The sequence below is a fragment of the Bombus impatiens genome, unplaced genomic scaffold (assembly GCF_000188095.3).
Source record: "Bombus impatiens unplaced genomic scaffold, BIMP_2.2 scf_0033, whole genome shotgun sequence".
In the NCBI taxonomy this organism is placed as follows: domain Eukaryota; kingdom Metazoa; phylum Arthropoda; class Insecta; order Hymenoptera; family Apidae; genus Bombus; species Bombus impatiens.
Genome location: NT_176452.1, coordinates 672,880 through 685,864, shown reverse-complemented (window position 1 = coordinate 685,864; position 12,985 = coordinate 672,880). Strand labels below are relative to the sequence as shown.

The following is a 12,985-nucleotide window of genomic DNA, read 5'->3' as shown; positions in this document are numbered from 1 at the left end:
CTTACGATAAGCTCGGAGAAATTCATTTTATGCGATATATATATATCGCTGTGCATCGTAATAACAAGCGGGTTTTCCGTTTCGTAAGTTGCTTAGCCGCTTGCTTTCATGTCAATTCTTATTCCGCGAAATATCGATGAATGTTAATTCGCTGACGACGATATGTAACGCGTCATTTTTCCTGCGCGATCCGCAAATATTACGGCATTCCCCGTTTTATCTCGCCCAGTGAGTCAATGAGTCAATTACCGTAAAACATTGAGATCTACAGAGGTGATATTACCCAGAGGTCATTAGCGTTCTGAATTCTTCCTCGTCTTCGCCATTCAACGACGTCCTACTTCGTTAATATGCGTTCTGCGACTAAAATTTCAGGCGTGTTTCTTTAAATTGCATCTCGGTTTAATCACAGTATATAGAAATTCCTTCCGACTACAATTTTTCGAACGCACAAGTTCATCTGCGAAGTTCATGAAAGTTTGCGAAAGATTTCCGGATATAAGTATAATTATTCATAAAAATTGTAGAGAGAAATGTAACATTTGGAGGAAATTTTATAGATGTTGAAAGAGCTCGATTTTGTTTCGTCGAATTTATAAAATTTGTAGATTTGTATCAGAAAATAGGCCAAGAATTATTGTTTTGAAAGTTTAAAAATAAAAGAACGAAGGAAGCCAGTTCTTTAAAGTGTCAGGAAAATTATGATTGAAAGCAAGAAAAATTATTTGGATATATGAATTTTTCAAGAAATTATTCGACAAGGTAAGAGATTATTCGAAAAGAAATGTAGCTGTTGAGTAATCAAAAGAGGGTCACCGAATGTTAATTATGTTAGGGTTCTAAATTAATTGGTAAGATATAACGGTAATGAGAATAATACAATGTATCCTAAGATTCATTCATAAGAACAAAACATTTCCGTTTGGTAGATCGTATAAGACCTTTTCACACTATTGTGTTTCAAAAGATAATCTCCTATTTTCATGATTAGATCGCATTTAAGGTTTCTTAGCTGCGATGATACTTGGCATTTTTAAATTATGCGTGATTTTTTAATAGGCCATAAGGTGGAAAATTGATTATATGCGTCATGTCGCATGGATATTAAACTAAAAAAGTTGCTAATGATCGATCGTTTTCTCGGTGTTTCAACGCGATACATAACGACTTGTTTAATTAAACGAGAAATTAATTACACTTAGTAGTTTCCGCTGTTATAGAAGCTGCGATTTCTTTCGCGATACATTAATTACGAATTTTAGTTATCTCAAATATTTGTTACATATAACGCTAAAAATAATAAATCCATTCCTGTACGATTGAATTATCCAAATGTATTACAAAAGTCGAGCATAAAAGGTAAAATACAAATAAAACCATCGGGCAAGAACCCAACTCCGGTTGTGCAAAAACAGAATCGTTGAACGTGTAATCTCGTTAGTATTGAAAGTAGCGATGGATTCAAGTATGTCGCAAGCATATTGGCCAACTAAATACGAATCCTGTATAAATATTTCGAGAAAAAAAAGGAAGGTACTCTGGTACTCTTAAATATAATCAACCATTGGTCGAATAGATTGAAAACTTCACGAGCATCTCGACAAAAATTCTCTATTCCACTATAGTAATTTTCTGTACAATCTAGTTATACTATACTTGGTTAATAATTGATCATATTCGCCTTGCAGAGGCATATATAATACTTCTTTGACTCTGGTGATTCGACTAGGGCTTGTAAGAATATCGATTCGTTCTAATATCGAAATAAATAAATAGACGTAGATAGATTTTCGAAACATTCAGGTACAAAGAACAAACTATTATATGTTACGAGTAAATGTACGAACCCTATGAAGTGAACCTTGGGTATCGGATTTGATTCGGATTTATCACACGTTGAATTTGATCCCATCGCTAGTTGGAAGGCGCGGAGATGCTAATTAGCGGCCGAAAAGAGCACGCGCTGGCTAGCGAACGCAAAATTTCGCGGGGATAGTGTTAATCGTAGACAGAGTTACGAGACGAGAGCGTATCTCGTCGCGGAATAGACGTATCACGAAAGAAATCGTGAAACTGGTCCCATTAGAGTTCCGAATGTGTGTCGTAGATTTCCACGCGGTCCGCATTCGGCCGTATCAAACGCCTAAGATCCACTTAACATTTACGATAATTAGTAAGATTCCACGATGCTAATGGCCGGTCGTCTCGTAGACGGTCGTCTACGTGTGTGTACGCGTGTTGGTGGAACGGCTAACGTAAGGGGGAACTGGACAAGTTCACTTTGTATCTCTTTCGTTTTACGTTCGGTTCACACTGGCTGCCTGGAAACAACTTGGTGTTACTCGTCCAGCGTGCCATCGTTCGCCAGGAATTATCTTAATCTTCCGTGAGCTGGCGTGGTATGCAAGGGTTTCGTTTTTCGCCGGTCGCATCGGTTCGTCCCTCTTTCACCCTCGTGCTATTTTGCTTCATCTTCCTTTAGCTTCCTCCTCCGCGTTACCTCTGAATGAGATTATTAATTGACTTTCTTTCGGACACCCTGTTCGATGCTATCTCCGAAGGTTGTCGGATGTAGAGGAACGAGGGCTTCGAGGGATTGGCCTCGTTGATCGCCTGAATGAAAAGGAGAGCTACGATTCTGATTCCTACAGCTTTTTTGTTTGTGATTGTGGTTGGATTTACCGTCACATATGGGGGAGTCTTTGTACGTCTATTTTAAGAATTATTTTTATTTAAGTAAATGATATATGAGACACCTGGAACCAAAGGGATGCTGTGACATTTTTCCGATATCGAGCAAATTGATCTTGAAATTCAGACGTTAAAACAATCCCAAAGGGTAGAGTCTCTGCGAAAATTAAGTTATATACTCGGTGCTTGACTATAGTAAGGACTTGGCAGACAATTTTTTTAGCCTTTAAACGGTACTTTTACGCAACGTTGGATTGCTTGAATTATTTACAACAACGCTTAACGATTAAATTAACCATTTCTGTTGTTGATTCAAAAATTTCGCAAATGTCATTTGCATTCCTTTGATTCTATGTGCTTCGTGTAATATCGTTTAATAATATATTTGTTTATCAGTTTGTTTATATATTTGTTTAATATAAAACTATCGTAAAAGAGCTTTTATCGTTAATGTTTTCGGTACAAGACGCAGTAATTTTGCGGGAAAATTTTCCAACATTTGATTTTCATGAAAATAACCTTTTTCTACAGAGTATCTGTATTTATTGCACTTACAAAGAATGTCAATAAAGTATTCTTATAAAAGATTTTTGACGGAGGATATAATGTAGTATAAAGAAAGAAAATCAAGTTCATTTATTAAGGTAGACACACATTTTGATTGATAATACGACATCGTTTGTAACGAATTGAATGATGTGCTAACGAGCCATTTATCTTATTATTTCCGATTATTGTCGTTACATTACAATGTACAGTTTTTTTTCATACAAATTACCTACTATTCTAGCCGATAATTGCAAGATATAATCATTGAGCCTTTCAGTTAAAGTACTTTACAAGACATTGAATGGACCCGGTAATGTATATATGCATTTACCTTTCCAGGAATGCGAAGAAATATTCAAGAGTATTCAATAACACGGGATAGAGTTACCTCATTATGCAAATGCTTATGCGAACTGTTAAAAAATTCATTCCAATTTAATACAAATTGAAAGTAATCGCGTGTTTGGCACTTTTCAGTTATCAGGGAGATCTGTTTTAATAAACATTACGAAGTAAATATTCGTAATATTTGAATAAAAGACAGATCGAAGCGTTCAAGCGAAAGTTACAAATATAGAAATCTTACGTTCATTCGAAATCTATTTAATTCTATCAAACCTTTTTAATTTTAACTTTTTTTTTTGGCCTTTGAGAAAATTATTTTCTATTAATTGTTAAGAGTAAAGAGTTAATCTATAACAAACATATTCTGTTTTCAAAATAACCACAAGAAAATCCACTAACGATACGAACTTAGTCATAAAAAATACCGAAAATTCGCAAAAACTAAAACTCCACTGAAAACCAACTTCATTGAAAAATATCTCCTCTACGCGACGTCTGCGTACTTATTCGTAGTAAGAGACAAAGCAACAAAGATTTGAAACGTCATCCTGTCGCGTAGTCGAACGTTACAGTTAGATACATAACGTTTAGAAAAAGCAGAAACACCAACAGTACGTGGCTTTCGGCTTGTTGTTATCAGGATTTCATTGAAACGTCCCCTACCCCTGTGAATTCTTGCGCAGATACCTTTAACCTTTGCAAATTGGATGCTCTTTGGTTAGTCGGCTCTTGACAGCGAATCACTTAGTACCATTAATCGCGTTATTTTCTTCTTCTTTTTTTTTTTTCTTTTTTTTTTGTTCACGTATGCACATGTATCGTGTGATCTTTCGACTTTCGTTGTGCCAGTGTCGCAATGTTTGCCCACATTGAGTAAAAGTAAATTTCAGTGTACGTGAGAATGGATTTCAAATTGCTTCGCGACGATCTCTCAAGGTAAATTTATTTATTACGTTGCTTTTATTATTATTCCTCAAACAAGAGGTAATACGTGTATTAAAATCTCAATTCAGCGTAGATTCGTTTCATAAACAATTAATTATTTACGACCTAGATGCCTTGCCAGATAAAAATTCTTCGATAGTTTCGCAATATTTGATTCTCATCTTCGCTATCATTTTCGTTTAACGAAATTCGTGTCGCGGCTTTCCTCTGTATTCGAATTTCTTATCTTTCGGAAAGTATGGGATTCCAGCAACGGCAGAAGTTGTTGGCTGGCTTCGTATAAAGGAGCATCGTAAGATACAAGGTTTAGGAGGCACGAAATTAGCAAGCTCCGAAGTTTTGACACTTCGAGGTTCCAATAATTTAAGGCCTTTAAACTTGGCTGTCTCAGGATCTTCGGCCTTTGACGCTTCGAAACTTCGAACCACTCGCCAGCTTACCCTTCTTATTAACATTCTGCCAGCTTTACAGTTTATAAAACGTTCTCTTTTTTTTCCTTTAATGGACGCTTCTATTCTTTCGATATTACGCTGTATTTCAATTTTTTTTTTGCAGTAATTTACGTACAACTGCGTTAATTACTACTCTTTATACTTGAATTATTTCTATGCAAACTGAAATTTTGTTAAAAGGAGATTCTCGTGAGAGTTACGTTTTGCGTTAAAATGTATTAAATTCATGAAGGTGTAAACATAAATATATCACTGATATTTAATTCTTTGTTCGTTTCGTGCAATTGAATAAATAAATAATTGTAATTTAATGTACTTTCGCATAAATATACAATACGATCAATAAAGTAGGAGAAACAGAAATCTGTACTCTAATTCATTCATTTTACATCAAAATGTTAATTTATAATTTCTAGAACCATAAAAATTGTTTCGGTAAGAAAATCCTTCGAACTACAACACGCACCTTATAAATCCTCAAGTATTATCACTTTAGTAACCTATTATACGTATCGAAGAGTTGTGGTAACGAATTGTACATCAAAATCTAACGATGCTCATCCAGGAAAATACACGAACAATATTATCGCTTTGCGACAGTATCCATTTTTCTATTTAGATGCTTCCGTGTCGCCGACATCGAAAACTATTAGCACCGACATGATGTTCCCAAATATTTACGACTTGGACTCGACGATACCGAGTGAACATTCGCCTTTACAACCATGACGTTCTATTATATCCAGAAATTAATCATCGAAACGAAGGAAAAACACGCGTTTTCCTATTGAAGTTCGTTCGAGAAGCTCGTGGAACGATATGACAGTTCGTCTGACCACGTTTAAGATTCAGTGAACGTTCAACGATGATTAGTAGGAATCCGCGATGCCTAATGATCGGTCGGCGTGTACCTACTACTACATGACTCGTTGTACAGTGCACAAAATGAAGCATAGAAACTGCCTGCTCTTCTGTTGCCCGATTATTAAGCGGATATTAACAGTGGATGCGTGATCTTCCTTATCTTTGCGATCCGTTCCTAATCGAACTGCTTTTCTCAATTAAAATGTCCCATTTAACGTTGTTTTTAGTTTACAAGATATATCAAAATATTCGAAGTTTTCTACGTTTCTTATCGTTTAAGTAGAAATATGAAGCTGTACGCGCCTTTTAGATAAGTTTCGGATAAGTTCTTAGTCATGTTTAAATCGGTTTTAAAGGTGCAGATCGTTTCTGGAAATTTGAATTGGCGTCAGAGCCGACGCATCTGTTGCGTTAAGTCTTTCTTGCGTACTTGCAGGAAGTGATTAGTATTCGTTAACGTTCGTTGTTAGATACGCTTGCATCGGTCTAGACCGGTTTTGGCTATGATGGAAGAGGTTCTTACTTGGAATTGCTCTCGAATGGGTTTGAAGGATGTTCAATTTTGTCTACAACTTGTGTTGCTGGTTACCCATGTGGTATCCAGCTGGTTTAGGTATTTAGTACATTTTAAATGGAATTACATATTACCAGAGAGAAGAGAAAATGACCGGAAGTTTGTTTTTAAGGAATATTTACTTTGCATCTCGTTTTCCAGTGATAGTCTAATTTAGAAATGATCGGATGTACAGTAAGGAATTGTATAGTACGATAATAGTAGAAAATTGGTAGGATTGTACGTTATTGAATTTGATGGACAAAACTTTCCTCCGGTCGTATAATATTTTTCACAAAATTTGATTTACTGCCACTATAATCAGGAACAGGTTTCTTCGTTAGAATACATTTCTAACGTCGAAAGAATTCTGTTTACTTCGGCCCTATACCAAATGAGTATCGCTTAATTTCTCTTGTCATAAAGGGAATTAGTGGAAATCAATACAAATATATCCTCTGGGAAGATTGACGTTACGGAATGTTAATGATTCCTTCGGGGTTTAATTACGTATCTTCTAAAATCATCTGCAAGTATCACAGCCTAGAATTTTCAAAATATATTTGTTTGTCACTAACATATTTTATAAAGCAACACACGTTACGTACATATTTAAAACGAATCTGAAGGATATACGATGAATTTTTCCAATAAATTGTCTTAGATGAGGTATATATATTCGAAGAATTACTATTCGAAGAGATTATTCTTCTCCATTAGAAAACTTTCAAAGAAACGTTTCATAAATTACCATCCACCATCAAACAGCGTAAAACCACCTTGAACTCGCGGAGCAACTCGAGAAGCAAACCTCGGATCAGACCGCAGTTTCATGTCGCGTTACATGTTACAATCATTCGTTCCCTAGCCAGCTGCGTGAATATAATGGTTTTCACGTTATCCTCAAAATTCCGTTTATTCCGCCAAGATTTATCGTTACTTTCTCCAACTAATGACCTCTTTCTGTCTCGAATTAACATACTAGCGATCAACAAATTGGCGTTTGTCTATAAGATCGTCATTCTGCAGTTTTAGTAAATCATGTGTAACAGGTAATATAAAGCGTTTTATGAAATTTATTTCATTGCCTTAGTGAAATTTCGCGATTTCTTTGACCCTGATGCGCATTTCTCTCCGCACGGGATATGTATTCACGGATGATCAGCGAGCTGTACATGGATTCAGGGAGGACCGGTTTTTTCAAACTTGATAAGAGGATGACGTGAGAAACTCTAATGCCCGATATGCGGCCGTACGATTTCGTTCGGGCCAGGCAAAGGAAGACAGGTGATTGGCGAAAGGAAGAGGTAGGATAATGGTCGGGGCCAGGATGGAACAAGAGAGAAGGCCAGCCGATTGTGCGGACCGCCTCGAGGATAGAGCGGAGACGAGATCGTTTGTATGCGCCATTCCTCTTCCCTGGACCAGTTTTCGTGCAGGTACCCTAAAGCTATACGACCCTGGCGGAATACTTCAAGGGTTTGAATCTGCTTCCTACAAGATCGGACTTGTTCTTCGTTGTCATACCGTAGCCGCAGATTAATCTGCCGCGTTCTTTCTCGCGAGATAGAGGTGCTTCGATGAATTTTTAGTTTCGTTAAAGTTTCGTTCCTTCGAATACTCTTTGTTTCAAAAACAAAATTCCTTATCCTGGTTAATTTGTAACATATGTAGGAACGAACGAAGAAAATATTGATTATAATATGTATTATCGATTATATAATTGGGCTTATAACTGACCATGATATAATATCAGGTCTATTCGAAAAATTCGTAGCGGAATTTAACTGGAGTTAAACTTTACGTAATCTACAACTTCACAAGTCTTTTCTTGAAAAATTGAAAGTCTTGCCTGTTACTTGGCTCGCATCATACAGTGACTACAGAAATATTCATTTTTTAACAAAGCGCTATTTATCAGCTTCTATTTCGTTTACATAATACTTACCGAACTTTCTTCTAGTCGCATGATCGCAGTACTAGCTGATACGAAGTTTAACATATTAGGTTGTCCGAAAAGTATCTTTCTTTCGTAAACGTGTTTTTTACAACGGTACACCTTCGTACAAACGCGAAACCAAGTCTGTGAAATGTCGCAGTGTTTATATCAACAGAACAAAATGGATCGTACGTAATTCGACAAAATAATATAAAACAAAAAACGTTGTGCGTCTGTTATTTCCTCATAAAACGAAAGAAACATTTCGGACAATCTAATACATACTTGGAGTCAATTAATTAGCATATAAGTGCTATAATAAATACAATGGTGTACAAATCATTTTGCAACCATTATGCGTGTCTTATAATGTAAAACGTTAAATGAAGTAAAAGTTTTTAGAATTTTCCAATAAATATAACGAATAGGTGTCCTAATGCTTTGGCTGGTAGTATACGCGTACACATTGGGTTAAGTAACGAACATTGGCCATAATTTAAATATTTTTGCGCTCCCTGGAAAGAATATCGCGTTAAATGCAACTATCTTAGAACGTGCCTCTATACTGGCGCACCCTCGTAACAGATATTTCTTGAAATTTATTGTCAATTATACCGCTGATACGTAGCCGCGTGTGTGGTAGCTTAACTCGCAAAGATAAACGTTGGTACATTCACTTTTGTGATTCAGTATTGTCGTTATTCGCCCCTTTCTAACAGGAGAATGACTCGTGGTCGAGATCGGTTCGTTGGCAGGTGAAACGTTTTAAATACAGAGAAAAAAATGTAAGCCGACAAAGAGACACCGCATCTTGGAAAGTTTTTACGGCATTTCGAAAGGACCTGGACGAATACTCGAGTGCACTCTGCTTGTTTGATCGCTATGAACGTCGCTTAAAAGTCTGTGTGTGCACGCGGGCAACATTTACCCTCGGCTTCATGCGAAATAAATGTTTCATACCCTCGTTATATCGTGAGAGGTACGCGTGAAACATCTATTTATCTTAGTCAAATTATTACTCATATTCGTTCATGGAAATATTAATTTTTTGTAAACAAACATCCTTCACACAGGCAAACTACGTATCATTCACGTTCAAATCCAATTTGTTTACGGTTACAGGCCTTCAGAAAATCTAGAAAATATTTCGGACTATCTATTATCGCATTGATTACATCGTACGATCGTTTAATATGTATTTTAGAGATCCAGTGAAATAGGAATCGATTACTGAACAAAATAATAAATTGTAACGTACCAGCGTATTTTTAACAATTGGATTTCTGCAAATAACGTTTTGTTAAATCAAATTGCTGTAATGATGAGAAAAGAAGAAAAGAAAATGTATCTACGGTAAGAGACAAAATTGGGTAAAGCTTGATCGTTCGCTTCCGATAGAAACAGGATCGAGTTGCTAAATAAAGGAATCCGTTAGAGGCAAGAGACAAAGAGGGTCTCATAAAAGTTCCATCCAATTGGAAACGAACTTTCAGAATTCGTTGGTGCCTAGAAATAGTATCTAACCGATCGGTACGGCGTCTTTGAAGTCAGGCTAGTTGTGTTGGATGAATATTAAAATTTCCAAAGGGGTATATCTTAACGGTATAGCGTTTGACCTAGTCATTCTAGGAAGTTGCGAATTATATCGCAACATCCTTTTACTCTACGAGGCACATCCTTTCGGATGTCCTGAATATTTCGTGATCTACATGATCAAGCATATTCCACCGACTCTCTGAGTACGCCTAAATAATTCTAACGTCGCCGCAATTGAAGTCAATCGACGTGCCGCTATGCGGCCTGCGTTTTCTACTGATTAAGTATTCCACGTGGACCCTTTCCTTTGCTGATTTATTGACCCTTCACGATCGAACTTTGGCAAGTGGCACGCCACCTTTATAAAGGATTCCCCGCCTCTTTCACAACGATCCGCACCGGGAACTTGCTTTGTTTTATGCATATTTCGCCAATGATTATATACTCGAGCATCGAATGCCCGGAAGGGTTTGAACAGGTCGCAAAAGACTCTAATTGCTCGTCAATTTCGATGTTAATGAAGGCATAAAAAATGTGAAGGTTTGAATTTGAAACTGAGAATCTGCGATTTCAAATTTGGAGTTTTTAATCTGAAATTGAAATTGAAAGATTCAAGGATTAAAAAATAAAAAAAATTGAAATCTGTGTATTTGGAAAGTTTGGAATTCAAAATTTGCAACTCGCGAAGTTTAATGTTGATAGAAGTCGGGGTATGCGTAAATTCCATTAAAATATTTCCAATGAAATGAAATTAAAATTATAGATCTACATTGATAATAATTTATTTTGCACTATCGCAGAATGTCCAAGATAGATTCAATGAACGTAGGAATTTTTGAAAAATATATTCATTAATTTCTCGTAAATTCTCGTTTATTCGAGTATTATTAAAAACCCTTCTTTATTTAATTTCCATAAGGGACGAAACTTTTGAAAGGTTCTACTTGTAAGCTGAAAGTGCTATTAAAACGAGGTCGCTATTTATGTTGCGAGGTATTGAAATTTTAAGCAAACGAGTTTTTCCCTTCGAATCGACGATTTACATTAAGAGCTTCTATTGACACGAGTGTCTTCGAGAGATAATGCAAATTAGTGAATACAATGTGCACGATCCGGATGTAGTACTCATGAATAATAATCTACCCTGTATTACAAACTTCCAGAACCGTGTATTTCGATTCGTTTCATCAACGAAATGTAACACTTGCATATATGATATTCTCGTCCATGGTTTCTAAATCTATCTTTCATTTGGTCATTAAGTGGGCCAATTAAAATTAATTAAAGGCACGGTTAAATGAAACTTAAGAGTCAGAGATTAGATCTATTTTATCGTTAACCTTCGTTTGATGTCGTGAAGGCTCGTGATTACTTTTAATCGCGAATAGAAAACTTCTATCTAATTTTAAATCACATCTTGTATTTTTAATTTCGACGTATGGAAATTTTTTATCGCGAACTCAGTTTCATTTTTCTCCATTATAAATTTGGAGATATCGACACAAATTATTTTTATATACAGCGCGTTAACAAACTAAAAACTATATTTTAGAATCTTCGATAAGTGCGATAAAGCGAAAAATGAGAATGCAAATATAAAAGCAAATAGTAATAAGGAACTTTATGACATAAAAATGGATAGTCGAAATCGAGTACAGAATATAAGGAAAAGGTATCGAAGCCGTAGTTATTTTTACTATACACGAGATATTGATCCCTTTCTCCGAATATAACTTACCTTAAGAGGAGGTAATATTTTTCTTACGAATCGGATCCAATAAAAATCAAAGTGTTCGCTGTCAGATACAATTCATTCCAAAGTGCTAAAGCAGAAAAAGGTGTAGCACCAGTGTGCGCTTATCTCGTTCGTGGTCCCACGAGTGAAAGCGAAATTTGCGTTCACCGAGCTTTCTTTCGTAATTTATTCGGCCCGTGACTGATGAAAATATTAACACCCGCTTACAGAAAGATACTTTCGAAACACTTTACGTGTCTTTGAAATATCGTAAAAGAATATATTCTGAACATTTTTCCTATAAATGTTCGATAAAAGAATTATGCTAACTAGGCTGTATTTAAAACAAAGTTCTTCATGTCCTATCGTTAATCGACCAAGCTTTATCATCAAACCGTTAGACAGACTCCAAAGCATTTCACCCTCGGATCCACTCGTAATTCATTCTAATTTCACTCAAAGAGTCGAGAGCCTAGCTGAATTACGATCACCATTACCAGACGGTGCTTGAAGGCACCTCGATCTATTCGCACGCGCGCGATAGGATTCCGATCGATTACGCATCGGGTGTAATTGACCCGCGATTCGCTGGCTACTCGGATAATTGCGGCCTCGGTAACTCTCGGAGGTCTGCATAGCGATACCGGTAAATCACACAACGGCGCGAATTTCCTCCATCGACCGCCCAGTTACATCGTCACGTTGGATTTCACTGTTTCGCTCCTAATTTGTCGATCGTTTCCTTCGCTCCTGCGTTCGTTTTCTTTCCTCTGTTTTTGCGTTTCTATCGTTCCTTTCCCCCGCTTCTGTATTCCTCCTGCTCCTTTCCTTCGCTTCTTTTCCCTCCTTCTGCATCTATTCCACTTCTTTCCTCCACCTCTATATTCGAAGCTGTCTCTTTCCGGCGTTAGACTCGCGACCTTGAGTCTGGGAAACAATCAAAGCGTTCCCGGTCAATGTCTATTTGCGGTGGCTCGAGTCGAGCTCGTCTGCAGCCGACCGTCTGGATGCGTCGTGAACTTTTCCCGAGAAGGGAATTTCCTCTCTTCACCTTCTAGGATTCCTCGGTGGGACCGATCGGGAATGATGAATGACCGAGGGCTGAATGACGTTTCGAGTCGAGACGGATTTCGACACTGGGCGTACGGTTAATTAATCATGCAGCTTCGATGGTTTTTCGCGTTATGTAACACGACCAGACCGGCAAGACACGCGAGTCTAGCAAATACGTACGCAGATCGGCTTGACTGGCTGGAATTAGGTTGCCGGTAACCTCTCCTCGTCGACGAAGACCAGTTAAGCAGCCGCTTGAAGTTTCTCATCTTTTGCATTGCTTATTTATTGGTCGGGAAAGTGTTTGATTTTATTAAATACGG

At 37.0% G+C, this 12,985-nt stretch overlaps 1 protein-coding gene across 2 annotated transcripts in view; it reads left to right on the top strand.

Annotated features, from left to right (window-relative positions):
- LOC100748987 (tRNA dimethylallyltransferase) overlaps positions 1–12,985 on the top strand; it is a 116,906-nt gene that overhangs the window by 15,674 nt on the left and 88,247 nt on the right. The window contains exon 1 of one of the 2 annotated variants that reach the window (XM_012387972.3): positions 4,311–4,521. The exons of the other annotated variant lie outside the window; for it this stretch is intronic. The gene's annotated coding sequence lies outside the window, so the exon portion shown is untranslated. Of the gene's footprint in view, positions 1–4,310; positions 4,522–12,985 lie in introns of those variants that run through there. 2 annotated transcript variants of the gene reach the window in all.